The 16072-nt window shown below is 35.9% G+C and overlaps 2 pseudogenes; one reads left to right on the forward strand and one right to left on the reverse strand.

Moving 5' to 3' along the window:
* The first annotated feature begins 377 nt into the window (after nucleotides 1-377).
* LOC108490555 lies at nucleotides 378-2466 on the forward strand (annotated as a pseudogene).
* A 5226-nt stretch (nucleotides 2467-7692) lies between these two features.
* Nucleotides 7693-8619, reverse strand: LOC103729584 (annotated as a pseudogene).
* Between the last annotated feature and the right edge of the window lie 7453 nt (nucleotides 8620-16072).

Consider the following 16072-nt stretch of genomic DNA (forward strand, 5'->3'; position numbering starts at 1 on the left):
CCACATCCTTAGCCATCAGGATGATGCAAATTAAACATAGTTTTAAAATTCTATCTCATCCTAGTGAGATGTCTATTGAAGAAAAAAATATAACAAATGCTGATGAGGATGTGAAGAATGAGTGATGAACTGATATTCACTGCTGGGAAATACAGCATGATACAGTGACTGTGGAAATTAGCATGGAGGATTCTCTGAAAATGAGAACTGGAACTATCACATCACCCAACTCTACCACTCTCCTAGGCTTGTACGCTAAAGACTCAAAGTCCTACCACAATGGTCTTGCTCATGTTTATTTATTGTTTCATTCTTCACAGTAACTAGGAAAAGGGTCTAGCAAAATATCCTTCAAAAATGAGTGTAAAATGACAATTATGGGTAAACAATTATGTATGAATTGTGTGAAGTCGCTTGTTATCAAGCCTGACAACCTGAGACTGCATGGTTGAAGGAAAAAAAACTGACTCTGGCAAATTCTCTGCTGACATCCACACATGTACTGTGGAATGTACATGCTCTTTTCTCCCACAGAAAATAAATAAATATAAAATAAAGACAATTATGGCTGGAGAGATGGTTTAGCCGTTAAGAGCACTTACTACTGTTGACTGTTGAGTTCTGAGAAGTTTCTCTGTACTATGTCAGTTAGTAATCATGACAACAGACATTATTTTTTATTGTTATGGTCATGTTTTAAAATTATTAATTAAAAAGAAATCTCAGGGGCTGGGGAGATGGATCAGCGGTTAAGAACACTGATTGTTCTTGCAGAAGACTCAGATTCGAATCCCAGCACCCATAATGTAGCTAACAACTGTTTTGTCCTCCACAGGCATTGCATGACATGGGTGCACTTGCCTACACACAGGTAATACCTGCAAACACATAAAATAAATATAATAAACATTTTTTTTAAAAAATGAAATCTCAATACTTTGAACATAAGCATCATATAATACTAAGCACTTTTCCCCAGATGTTCTTGATAAAGGTGACTAAAATTATTCATTTGAATTTTCAATCTAATACAGACTTTAAAATTTTAAATGTGGTCAAAATTTTCAAGTGCATTCTAAATTACAACCTATCACTTCACTTATTGGTAGATAAGACAGACTATTCTTCCCCCTTCATTCTGGGCAGGTGGCAAATGTAATAAATAAATTTGAATCTGTTTTATTGTAGTTAGAATTCTCTCCATATTTTACTCCATCAAGCCATTAGGGAATGATAAAAGCTAACACTCCTAATACAAAGTATTTTTTTTCTATTCTACAAGTGGCATGCTTCCCTTAACCATACTGACAAAATAGAGCATTTTAAATAGTAATTTATTTCCACCTCAATTCTAATCTCCACCACTCCCTACAATAAATTTCTAGTGACCTGGTCTCAGTGTGGACAAAACTAATTGAGATAAATTTGCATAAGGGGATACAAATGATAAAATTGTACACTTAATTGAAGTTATTTTGTGTCATATTTGCCAATTCATATTAACACAGTTCTCCTTCCGCTTTCAGAAATCACACAAATCCGGACTTCTGTAACTGAGTTCATACTCCTGGGGCTGTCACAGAATCCAAAGTTTCAGTAAATATTATTTGTCATGTTAATGTTTGTCTACATCACAACTGTGGGGAGAAACATGATTATTGTGGTGACCATCATGTATAGTCCTGCTCTGCTGGGTTCCCCCATGTACTTTTCTTGGCATTCTTGTCCTGCCTGGATGCATGAATTTCCCTTGTCACAATACCAAAGTTAATTTTGAACAGTCTTAATGAGTAGAAGACTGTCTTGTTTGAATGTTACAGGATACAAGTCTTTGCTGTTTGTTTCTTCGAAGTGAAGGTGATTGTCCTGACAGCCATAGCCTTTGAAAGCCTCTGCACTACACGTCCATCATGAACTGGAGTATCTGCAGCACTCTGATAAGGATACCCTGGGCAGAGGGCTTCTTGAACTCCATCATTCAAATTGTCTTCACCTTGAAACTGTCTTTCTGTGGACGCAATGTCATTGATCACTTCATCTGTGATTTGTTCCCATTACTGAAGCTTGCCTGCCTCTCTCTCTCTCTCTCTCTCTCTCTCTCTCTCACATTTTTGTCCCTTTGGTGTTTGCCAACAGTGGGTCTATATGCATCATCATCTTCTCCTTGTTGCTTGTGTACTATGCTGTCATCCTGTTCAATCTGAGAGCTCATAGTTTGGAAGGACAAGGGAAAGCTCTCTTTACCTGTGGATCCCACATTGCTGTAGTAGTTTTGGTTTTGGTCCCATGCATATTTATATGTGCATGACTCACATTTGATCTTCTTTTGAGAATAAGGTGGCTATATTTTATTCTATGGTGACTCCGTTGCTTAATCCTATAATTTATACTTTCAGGAAGACAGAAATGAAAAATGCCATGAGAAAAATGTGGAGGAGATTCAAGGTGTTCTCTGATAATGTTTAAAATGGTTTACTTACAAATTTGTCATTGAGACAAGTTCTCAACATGTCACCCTGGATGTGTAGAACTCTCTATGGAAACCTGGCTGGCCTCACATTTACACAGATATGCTCATCCTTATCTCCCAAGTATTGGAATATCATACCCAGTTACTCTTATACAATTTAATGTACAGACTAAAGAAGTTAATATTTACTTACACAAATACTTTTGGATTTGCTGGTATACAGAAAGAAATGACATTTTTCCAGAAAAAAATTTGATGTGGGGCCATGATAAAATTATATCTTTAGTTGACATCACATTTGCATTATTAGTTGACTTATTATCATATGAAAATTGAGTTCAATTTCATACTCATTATTTTAATGTAATTTTGAAGGATATTTAACCTTGCTATTCACACTAAGCTTTATTATAAAAATCTAAACCCTGGAGTTTAATATAGGAGTCCTGTCCAAGAAGCCACACTCTGTAGACTCTTATTCTCTGTGCTTTGGCTGTTTGTGACCTTTTGTGTTCCTGGCTCTCTTGCATGAGGGAGCTTCATTGATAAGAGTTGAGATATGTATTAGTGGCTTCTTTACCTCTCATTCTATGTTCCATTAGCCTCAGTGTATAGGTTGCATTGTAGATGTGCCGCTTAGGCTTGGGCAATTCACAGACACTTAATCTCTGTGTATGACCATTTGTGGAACTCTGTAATAATCTCTGCCTAGTTGCAAAAATCTTCTTTGATTAGTGGTGACTAGGATACTTGTCTGTAAATATAAGGAAACCACAGACTTTGGGTTTTCTCTAAGATCTATGACCTCTCCAGCCATGTTTATAGGCTATGTTTACAGTTCCGCTCATGAATTTCCTCACATTGAGAGGACTTTAAGTCTAATTAGGTAACTGTTGATTACTGACCAGATAAAAGTACCACCTTTGCACCAATGTCATCAATGTCATATGCTGATCATTGATGATATTATCAAGTCTCAAAGCTGGAGTTGGAACATCAATTGATGTTTTCCATTAGCAGTCTGCATAGTTTTTCCAAAACTATGAAAGCTAGATTTCAGAGGAGGTGGCTTTATGGGCAGCTCTACCTCTATTGCTCCAAATCCTGTATCTAAATTATGTCCTTTCTTCAGGAATAGGGTCTTACCTTCAATTTCTGGAAGGCAAGCAAGGTTTGTGACAGTAGCCTGTATTATTTTGGAAATCCTGTGAAATACCCTGATCAACAGCTCAAAGGTAGGCTTCTCCTGTCTAGTACGGTTTCCTGTTATGTAGCCTTTAGTTATGCACATGGACTTATGTATAGATATTGCTTATATAATTTTTCAATAGGATTTTGGACTAATATGATTCTCTCTGTTTTTTTACACTAGCTAGGCATTATTTCTCTCTCCTTTCTCCCTTTCTGTCTGTCCCTCCCTCCATGCTCTTCCCATTTAAATTACCCCCATTTTCCCCATTTCACCCTTGACAATGTCTGTGTCCTATGGTCCCATCACCCTTGGGCTTTTCTTCCCCTTTATATAGTTCCTTGTATAACTCTCCTTCTCCCCCTCTCATTTAAATGCCACCATTTCATTCATTTCCCCCTTACTATTCTTCTTTCTTAGGTTCCTTCTTTTTATATTTATTGAAGGATAGAGAGTGGGGAGGAAAAGAAAATAATAGAATCTTAACAAAGAGCTAAAGTCAGAAGACTAGTCAGGGGAAGAGACAAGGTAACACACAGCATGACCATAAGGATGAGTCAAGACACGGGACTGGGAAGTGAATAGATTTGGAGGGAGAACTGTAACAAGGTTTTAAGGAAAACAGTGTTTTTATCCAATATTATTTTCAGAAAAACATTTTCTCAGTCATGTCAATATTTCATTGTGAAGGCACATCTCTTCCATTCTTTCAGATATCCAGACAAATTTTAATACTCATTCTTAACACTGACAATGTGTCTCTGCAAATTCTTTGAATAATCACAGTAAGCTACAATAAGCTAACTTAGTATTACAATAACAGTTATATTGACTCATAGGTAACTAATACTTTCATGAATTTGATCATGCCTAAGATAATCTCCAAAGAAAATATAATGAAAGACTATACAGCAACAGTTGTTAGGTGAATCTTAAAAAAAATTCAACCTTAGGATATAAACATTATCAATGCAGAAATGGGGAAAATGGGGACAATTTACATGGGAAGGGCAGGGAGGAAGAATAAGATAGGGAGTGAAAGAGGAGACATAAATGTCCCTAGATAGTATTTAAAAAAGCAGAGGGAATTGTATTTGTCAAAACAAAAAGCCTACTGAAAAATTACACATACAATATCCCTACATGATTATAGCTGAAGACTACATAAAAGAAATGGTGCCAGACATGGGAAATCTTCCTTTGAGTTGTTTGCCAGGGTAGTCCAAGAGACTTCCCAAATCACACAGACTATTGAATGCCACAGTCCTTGATTGCTTCCAAGAACTTGATAGTAAGACCCTGTTGCTGAAGACATCACATACTTTGGACACAGGATTTGGAGCAATGGAGTTTGAACTGATCTGGAAGCCACCTCCCCTGAAGGCTAGCTCTCCTAGCTTTGGAGAGCACTGCACAAGCTGGTAAGCGGGAATATCAATCGATGGTCCAACCCTAGTTTCAAGGCCCACATCAATGACCAGTACAGCAAACAACATTGGTGCAATAGTGGCACTTTTTTCTTGGGGTAATAAAAAGCTACTTAATTGGACTTAAAGTTCACTCAATGAGAGGAAACTCATGTCTGGTACTGTAAACCCAGCCAAATACACATAGCTGGAGAGGTCATAGATCTTAGAGAAAACCCCAAGGTTTTTATATCCTTACACAAATGTAATTTCTCAGCATGTCCAAGGTGTGGATCCTTGAATTTGCAGACAGGTATCCTAATCACCACCCATCAAAGTAACTTCTTTTTCAACAGACAGAGAGTATTACAGAGTTAAACTACTGGTCACACACAGAGATTCTCTATGAATTGCCCAAGCCTAAGTGGCACATGTAGGATGAAACCTCTACACCTAAGATGAGACATGAAACAAAGGATGAAGAGAATACTAACGCACCATTGAATTCTCATCAATGAAGCTCCCTCATGCAACCGAGGGCCAGGAACACAAAAGACCATGAATGACTAAAACACAGAAGAATCTGCAGAGTGTGGGTCCTTGGACAGGACTCATATATTGAGGTCCATCCATTCAGTGTTCAGGGACCATTGCAGAAGAGAGGGTTGAAATATTGTAAGAGCCAAGGAGGTAGTGCATGACCATGCGGAGATGGTCCTACAGACTCCTCGGACCCGTCTCATGCAAACCTATTGCAATGGTGTCAGCATGCACAAGACCTATGCAAACTTAGGAAGAGAAAAACACAGCACAGAGCTGTAGAAATGAACAGCCAGCCCCAGTCTTAGTGGAAGAATTATTGGCAGCTGATTACTGTTGCGTGAGGAAGAGCTGATCTTCTTGAAGGGAGAGAGTTTAGATAGGCCAACTAAACCCTGGTGGATGAACTTGCACTGAGGGACATCTCAGGACACTATCTTTACATAATAGACCTTAATACAAATGGCAGAATGTATGAACTCCAGTGGGAGGTGGGGCCTATGGGAGGGTGACAAAGGGGAAGGGGGAAGGGGTTATGCATGCAATACACAAAAATTCAATTAAAAATGTGAATGGCATCATTTGTGTGCTGGAGTACCAGACTAAATAAAAGGAAAAAAGGTTCAATCCTTAAACTTGTAGGAATGAAAAATAAGTAAATCTATTTTAATATTTTCTGTTAAACTTTATCATTTCCTTCTCCTTCCTAAACACTTATCACAGTTCACAAAGAAGCATTTGGAGGTAAAATAATAAAAGATATATGAAAATTTGATTTCCAAAAGAACAGAATGAATCTGTGTTGGTTGCTACACTGTGGCCAGAATAATGTTTGGTTTCATAGTTTTGTTTCAAGCATTATATTCACAGTTTGATAAATTGATTGAGCATGAGATATTAGATCCTCATTTATCAAGTTAATTATTAGGACTAAATTAACTCAAAAATAAGAATCTCTACATGTAGGTAAAGGACATGAACAAGTAGCTCCTGTTATGAGGGAGACAGATGATAGACAAGGAACAGGAATGGGAAATCATCCTCCCATATCCAATATTTCTTCCTCATTTGGTCCCATAATGCACACTTTTTCAGATAATGACTTAGACCCAAATTGTAATTCTTCCTACACTTTCCAATGGGATATCAATATGAGTTCATCTGTCTTCCACAACTTAGCAAGTAAAACAAATATTACATTATTTTTTCCCTAAAGTTCAATTGACCAGAACTATTTGGGCTGGTATTTCTGAAGATATAAATGTGTTGCCCTAAATAAAGTTCCTATAGAAGTGACATTAATTCAGTGATTTCTATCAATTATTGGAGAATAATTTAATTCACTTTTGTACACAAAGTCAAGAATACCAAATTCACCCATTAAGTGAAATGTAATACTCTTGCAAACATTTTTAGTGCTGGTAACTTGGGATTTTATTCCCTCTCTGCAGGGGTGGGAATGATATAAGTGTACTCACTGCATCTTAGACCTTGTGTTGCCAGAAAAGTGATGTCTGAAGCTGCCTTTCATTATTCTAAAATAATACAAGTGAAAGTTTCTCTAGGGAGTCAGCTCCCATATGTCATTGGAATGTGGAAGTCACTTGGCCCCAAAGAAACCTGTCTACAAACATATTGGGCTAATAAGATCTTAAAAGTTCAAGAAATAATAAATTGTGTATTAGACATTAACAATGATTCACAATGATCATGCCATGTAGATGCATATTTTCATTCAGAGCAGTTTCTGTATATATTTTTCCTCCTAATTTCAATACATTTTAATTTTTAACAATTTTTAAAGAAGGGTAGTGTAATTTAAGCATTGTATTAGGTAAACCACTTGCAACATTTCTTTAGATTTAGGAGAGTAAAAAAATTGAACTCACTTAAATTTTCATATAAAAATATTGATTCATCAACTTATATTGAAAGTGTCAACTACCTATTAAAGAAGATTTTCTTACTCTAAAATATCAATGCTTTATCTATAGAATTATGTCATTTCTGTGTAAACAGTAGATCATAAAATACTTGTCTAAGTAATGACTTTTTTATTCTACACATTAAAATTTGTAAGTAATGTTCTAATATTTATCAGAGACTACCTTGAATCTCTTCCACATTTTCCTAATATCATTTTTCATTTCTTTATTCCTGAAAGTGTAAATCATAGGATTCAACAAAGGTGTCGTGATGGCATCAGCCATAGCTACCTTTTCCTCAAGAGAAGATGCAGATGTGATCATGCATATATAAATATGCAGGGGACAAAGAATGAAACTAAAACAGCAAAGTGGGATCCACAGGTGGAAATCGCTTTCCCTTCAGAACTATGATCTCTTAGGGAGAACAAGATGACACGGTAGGAGACAAGCAACATACAGACGATTATGATGCAGGTAGACCCACTGTTGGTAAACACTAGGAGGCCGCAGATGTAAGTATCAGTGCAGGCAAGCTCCAGCAAAAGGAACAAGTGGCACACGAAATGATCAATGACACTGGATCCACAGAAGGCCAGCTGCAAAGTGAAGATAATCAGCATGATGCCGTGCACGAAGCCTCCTATCCAGCCTAAACCCACCAAAGTACCACAGAGTCTCCTATTCATGATGGAGGAGTAGTGCAGGGGCTTGCAAATGGCCACATAACAGTCATAGGCCATGGATGCCAGGATCATCACTTCAACTGCAGCAAAGAAGTGTTCAGCAAAGATCTGTGTCATGCAACCTTCAAAGAAGATGTGCTTGCTCTCATCAACAGTCTGTAATCATTTTTGGTGTGATGACTGAAGTAATACGTGCATCTAGGAACAACAAGAAAGCCAAGAAGAAGCTTATGGGGGAGCCCAGCAATGCAGGGCTGAAGAGGATGGTCACTGCAATTGTTATGTTTTCCCCAATGCTTGCAATGTAGACAAACAAAAACATAACAGATATTAGTTTCTGAACCTTTGGGTTCTGTGAAAGCCCCAGGAATATGAACTAAATTACATAAGTCTGGTTTTGCATGATTAAAAATGACAAGGTTGACATAAAGTTGTTTTCATTTATCTATTTATTTATTTATATTTTGAGTTGAGTTTGTGTGTCTTAATATGCACACAGATGCATACGTGTGTAAGCAGTTGCTACAGCTTATAGGTAGAAGTCTGAAGACAACTTGAAGAAATCTGTTCTCTCTACTATATGGTTTCTGGGGTACAAACTCAGGTGGTCAGTTTTGGCAGCAAGTGTCTTTATCCATTGACCTATTTGTTCTGACCATGTTTTTATTTAAATCTACAATTGTGAGAAAAATTGCTTCAAACAAGTTTATAATATTATTGTCAATAAGTAAGTATAACCTTATATAAACTTTTTTTGATTAATTTAATTAATATTGAGAATAGAATATTAGAAGGTTGTTGAAGGGAGTAGTTGGAGAGCAGGCAGAATTGCAGTAGAAGTAAAGTACTGAATAGTTTAAAATAGGTACAGTTTTATTATGAGGAATGGAAATATCTGCTATGTGTAGAGAAGAGAAATATGTTCCCTTTCAAATGTCAGCTCTTATCATTCCCTATTGGCTTCTTGAAGTGAAAGAATGAAAACTATTCTAAAACCATATTCTCCTTAAGAACAAAAAGATCAGTTTAACAAACACTTCTGTCATCTGCATGGAATGAGGCAGGTATGAATATTCTCCAAAGACCTATCAGAACTGCCTTATCTGCCAATAGATGAAGAAATGCGATGTACTTAAAAGTGCACTTGAAAATCCTGGACACATTTTAAATTTTCTTTAAAAGTCTTGAATATGTTGGAATTTAAATTGGATTAATACATTCTTTATAATATGTGAAAGCATATGGAAAAGTGTCTAGCTCTGTACAGTATGTACACACCTCTTTTCAGAGTGGTGAATCCAGCATTTAAAATGTTTTTAATATTTGTTGTTTTTTTTTAATGTTTTTGTGTATGAGTGTAATGCCTGAATGTGTGTAAGTGCATCCTTGTTCTCCAATGCCCATGGAATTCAGAAGAGGGTGTCAGATTCCCCTGGAACTGGAGTTATGACAGCTGTTAGCTGCCATGTGGGTGGGTGCTGGGAACTGAACCCTGTCCTCTGCAAGAGCAGGCCATGCTCTCAACCAGTAAGCCATCTCCACTGGTCCTAATTCAGCATTTTAAAATGTGACTAGAGTTTAATAAAAAATAATTTCTGTTGTCATGAAAGCTCAAATAATTTTAACACAATTGGTCAAGATTAATTTTCATTTTAACAGTATAGGGTATGGTTTATTATTATTATTTAATGGTGAAATTTGTAACTAAAGAGGCTAGAGTCAAACAAACAAAATATACTTTACCTAGGATTTTAAAAGTCTCTGTCTCCAATATACGTGATCTTTCCTTTGCTAAAATCAACTGAGAACACTATGGAGATTTTTGTTTAACAAAAAGAGCTGAAGCATCAAGATTGTCTTCTTAAACTCTTGTCTATAAGGAAAAACACATTTTATTACTTTCTCATGAGTGAATGAGGCATCATTGTAAAGGCATCAGACTACAGGTATCAGTAATCTTATCCAGTGCCATACCCTCATGATCAGACATTGACCTTCTATGGAAGATGTGCTCCCGAGAGCAATAGTGTCAAGACTTTTTAAAGGTTAACCAATCACTCTCTTTATTGGATTTGAGGCTTACCAAAGAAATAATGATAATTCTGGAGGAATGAAATAGTATCTCATGTAGCCCAGGCTGTCCTTGAGTTGAATTTACCAGGAGGCAAGAATGATCATGAACTCCCGATCTAACACCTGCTACTCAAGTACTAGGGTTAAGCTTGTGCTGCCACATCTGGGGAAATGCAGAGTCCTATAAATCAGAAAGAATACAGGTCAGATTTATGTAAAAGTACCTTATGTACAGAGCGTGAGGTGAGTAATTGATTCAGTCATGAGAAAAAAAGTCTTAAAATCATATTTTAAAATTATACAAATTACAATAAAATTGGTTAGTACAAGTAATACTTCCAGAAGCCAAATTAATGGTTCCAAAATTATAAACATGTTTATATTCTATATTTTAGCATAAGTGGCCCTAAAAGTGAATTCTAAAAATAAAATGAGATGAGGAATTTGGACATGAGAATATGTTGTGGTGGCAAAAATATTTAAAGTTGGATAACATTTAAAATATTCAGTAGTTCCTTTTGTAAAAAATAGTCATAAATCACCATCACATGATAGTCTAAGTACAACACTGTTAATATGAAGTAATCAAACATAAAGCAGTTTTATAATATGGTGAGACAAACAGAGGGAAATTAAATAAATTCCTATCTATATATTTCAAATTTATTTTTCAATCTAGAATGAAATATGCAAAATAGCAGACTTTTTTAGGAGTATATACCTTGCTTCTATTGTCAAAATATCTAAAATATTGTAAGACTGTGTATGAACTTTCTCAGGGGCCTCTCCCTGCAGGAATGGTGGTCACTGAGCCATCTCCTAGAGCAGTGATGTTTCCTTGCTCCACGGTTCACATGGCCCTCTATTTCATTCCCATTAATTTTATTAAGAATGGGATTGGTTGCACAAATCAATTCACAAATAACAGAGTTCATTTATTAACTGTGAAGTTTATATAACATTCAAATACATCAAAGAGATGAGAAGCAGTTTGTCATTAGAAGTAATAGTTCTGTGAGTTCAAGGCAAGCCTGGTCTACATAGTGAGTTCCAGGACAGCTGGGGCTACAGGTAGACGCTGTCTCAAAAAGACCAAAAAAAAAAAAAAAAAAAAAAACAAACAAAAAACAAAACCAGAAGTAATAGTTCTTAGGGCATGGGGATGTAGCTCAATTGGTAAAGTGTTTGCTTATCATGCATGAATCTCTGAATTCAATCCCTAGCAACACAATGTAGTTGTGGTGACACACACCTGTAATCCCAGAACACAAGAAGTAGAAAAGGAACATCATAAGCTCAAGGTCAGCCTTGGCAATATGATTTCAAGAATAACCTGAGTTACATGAAAGCCTGTCCCAAAAATAAATAAAAAAATAAATAAATGAAATAAAAGTGAGTAAGGAAAACTGGTAGTTATTTCAAACAAAATAAAGAATGATATTATAAATGAAAAGTAGCTAAAATTAAAATCCTTTTGGAACCACATACTTAGAAGAAGCATTTCATTACATCAAAATTGACATATTCAGTAACAATTTTCTGAGCTAGGCTGAAACTCTTACAAAATTGGCTGTACATTGTTAGGTTTACAGTTGAATTGTTACAGTTATACAATATTTTACTTAGTAAAAACCCTATAAGACATAAAATTAAATGAGGTTTTAACCTTTAATAAAAGATCTCCATTTAATTTTTAAAGTACACAGTTTCATACAGAAAAATTCATTTTTAATGCAATTGACATTAAGATATTTGCACATGCATTTCTAATCTCTATATATCTGATTATTACTAGTCACAGTCGGTTACTTTCTGAGCTCCTTGGCATCTGAGCATGCATATAAAGTCATCAGGTAGATTTCAATGGTAATGTTTTTCACATCTGCTGATTATTAAGGGGTGAATTTTATGCTTTGAAGAATTATTTTTTAATCATTTTTTTTACTTTTTAATAACTACATGATTAGAAGAAGCATTTTGCTACAGCTTTAACATATAAGTAACACACTCCAGAGCAAGGGTACATCTCTTTCACAAGTGGCTGCAAGTTTCTAGATTCACATTTGAATTAATACAGTTATACAATATTGAACTCAGTGTAAGCCCTATAAGAGATTAAATTGAAAGAGTTTTTATCCTTTAAAAAATCTCTGTTTCATTTAAGAATATATTGTTCCTTGCAGAAAGACTCATTGTTTTTGCTGCTAACACTGAGATGTTGGCACATGCATCTCTAATCTGCATGTATCTGATTATTACTAGTCATAATCAGTTGCACTTGGATCCTTGGCACCTGTGTATTTCTGTAAAATCATAGGATAGATTTCAGTGGTAATGTTTTTCACCTCTACTAATTAGCATGACATAATTTCCATGCGTCCTCCTCAAATATAATACATTTTAAAAAATTTGTTGATTTTTGTGTGTTTGTTTGTGTGTGTGTGTGTATCACACGGAACATCCCAATCCATCTTATTCAACTACACACCCAGTTCCCACATGACATCCTCTCAGAGCTTCTCTCCCCCCATTAGAGCCCTTACACTCTGATATCCTTGTTACTGTCTGCTGTGCTGTCGGCACCCCCAGCCATTCCCCACTACCTGCCCTTCTGGTGAATCTAGTCAGCCCATCTAGAGGTATTTGTTTTAGGAAGGTCAGCTCTTCCTCATCTAGCAGCAATCAGCTGTCAATATTCCTCTAGATAAGATTGGGGTCTGCTGTTCATTTTCCCAGTTCTATGCTGATTACTATCTGGGAGACCCTTTGGCCACCCTGGTCAACAACTCAAAAGAAGGTATCTCCTATCTGGCATTGTTGCTTGTTATGTAGCCTTTAGCTATGCATATGGACTCCTAAGAAATTATATTGGCGCCTTTAATCTTTGGTTATACTTTCCTTTTGGGTGTTTAAGTCCATAGAGTTAGCCCAGATAAGCCAATTTATTTTTACTCTTAAGATTGTTTGAGGATCTGTTCCTCAGGGGTCACATGGGCTTGGGAGGAGCCCCTCGCTCTTTTCTTTTACCAGTGGGAGGGAGAGAGAGAAATTAGGCATGCCAGTAAGGATGGAAAGAGGAAACGGGGAAGGAAGGTATGTGAGAAGGAAGAAATTTGTGCCTTATTAATCACTATTATTTGGGGATTTGGACAATTATGACTTGTCAAGTGCTGCCTTCTTGGCTCTACATGTGCTATTATATTCATGTCTGTACCCACTGTCTTTGGCCATACAATCCCTGTTGAAAACTATGAGTCTGAGCACCAGACTTTATGCAACTCTTTCATGGACACAATTATAAATGAAAATGTCTGTGATTTCATTAAATATAGTAGACTGACTATTTTGATCACAGTTTAAAATAATTTATCAAATTATAAGTCTTATCACGTATCAATTTGGTGAAAAAGTCTGTATAGCCATCTCCTGAAGTGCATTAAGTGATAACCAAAACTCAAAGTTCATAGCCAAGTCTTCCTTCTCATTCAAGAGAGGACAGCTGTGGCAGTGCAGCTGGAGAATGTCACCACTGATGCTCAAGGGCTGTCCTTAACATGGGCTCAGGATAACTGAAAGAGAAGAAGCCAAAGTCCATGGCTTCACAGCAACTGGAATTTAGAGAGGTTTACCTGAGAGTCCTTAAACTTGTAAAATTGAGTCTTAGTCCCAGAGGGCTTAGAGAATTTCTTGGCACATGAGATTCCAAGAGATGACTTTGTATCCTTTTTAACTTTCTTGCGTGTTATAAAACTTTCAAGTCCCTCCAAAATTAGACTGGGTTCTATTAATTTTCTTAGGCAAAAGGCCTGTGTACTCAGCAAACATAAGAGTTGGGTTCTTTCATAAATACATCCATCAATCCATTAGGAAAACATGCATTTTTTCCATTATGGAAACGGATTTTTTCAGGAGAAAATACTATCTATGAATAGTCATCAAAGAAAAAGATTTTATGCCAAACACACAAAGAGATTTGTATCAGAATACATTTACTTAGTTTACGAAACTTTATGTTGAAAATTTGGAACTTTTTGTCAAGTTTTGGTTAAAGTGATTTAGCCTGTAGCCCAGACAGATCTGAAACTCACAGAAATATTCTTGCCGCAGCCTCAAAAGTGTGGAGTTGTAGGTTTGTGCCATCATAGCTTGTGAGGATCATAACATTAAAAATGAAAATAGAGCTTTTGACATGAAGGAATTTTTCTCTTTACACGATAATCTGAAAGACGATACAGAAGATCTATTTTATGGAGAGGGACACAACTTTGAGACTGCAGCTTGAAGGAAATTTTGGAAATCAATCATATGACATTTTTACAGAAGGACTATTCCAAACTATGTCATGCAATTTTCATGTTTTTAAAGTTTTATTGTATTTTACTTATACATATGAGTGTGTGACAGTGTGTGGGTATGTGCATATGAAACCAGTGCCCTCAAAGACCAGCAGTATCTGATCCTGCTATAGCTGGAATGAAAGGCAGTTGCGAGCTACCTGACATGGGTGCTGAGAACTAAACTCCCATCTTCTGCAAGAGCAGTACAAGTACTAAACCACTGAGCCACCTCTACAGCCTCATATTATACAGTTTTTAAGTATTATTATATCACACTCTTTTATATCTATTCATATGCTGAAGAAAATGAAGTAGTTCAGTGCTTCATGAAAAAAATATGGAAAAAAAAAGCAGGTACCCCAAACAATCATCATTTCCATAGTCTGTCAATTTAAAATACGGAAGTTATTTTCTTTTAATTTAAATCATAAATATGTGCACTAGTATGGAGCAATTACCTAAAGTATATTGCATTCCAAATCAACTTGTTATTTGTTAAATATCTATCTGCACTTAAATGCTTGCAATTTCTGCATCTCTGGTTCTCATTCAAAGTATTCTTAGGATCATCTAATCTAGGAGACCGAGACTGCCTACTTTGTGAAGGAGGTAGATAGTATTTTATATTTTACTCTTTTCAGTGATTTGGTTAATTCTCTATTATTTGTATTTATTATAAAAAAGGAGTGAAATACCATGCAAACAATATTTTGAAAATGAACTAGGATATAAAACATAAGAATTATTTTTTAACTGCTACAAAGAGTGGTGCAAGGTTTTTAAGTTCAGATCATAAAATAAAAGACGCCAGAAATACAAACTGGAGAAAAGACAGTATTCTTCAAAAATCATGGTCAAATTAGATGACTGAAAATAGATGAATGAAACTAAGATCCCTATCTCAATTACCGACAAAACTGAACTCTAAATGGATCAAGGACCTCAACATAAAAACTGATCCCTGAATCTGGCAGAGGAGAAAGTAGGGAACAGACTGGAACTTATAGTCACAGGAAAGGACCTCCTGAACAGGACCCTGGTTGCTCAGGAATTAAGAACAACAACTGACAATTGAGACCCCATGAAACTAAAACTTTCTGAACAGCTAAGAACACCATCGTTCATGTTAACAGGAAGGCAAAAGAATGAGGAAAAAACATCTAGTAGGTATACATCTGACAGTGGATTAGTGTCTGGGATATACGAGAAACTCAAGAAAGTAATCATCAAGACAACAAACGTTCCAATTAAAAATTGGAGAAATGAACTAAACAGAGTGTTCTCAAGATATGAAATGTAAATGGCTGAGAAATATATATTTCAAATGTTCAACATCTTCAGCCTTCATGGAAATGGAAATTAAAACTGCTCTGAGATTTCATCTACCCCAGTTACAATGACTGAGATAAAATTTTAAAAAATATAGTAACAATAATAATAATAATG

The sequence above is a fragment of the Nannospalax galili genome, unplaced genomic scaffold, assembly GCF_000622305.1.
Source record: "Nannospalax galili isolate Female #2095 unplaced genomic scaffold, S.galili_v1.0 scaffold593, whole genome shotgun sequence".
NCBI lineage: Eukaryota > Metazoa > Chordata > Mammalia > Rodentia > Spalacidae > Nannospalax > Nannospalax galili.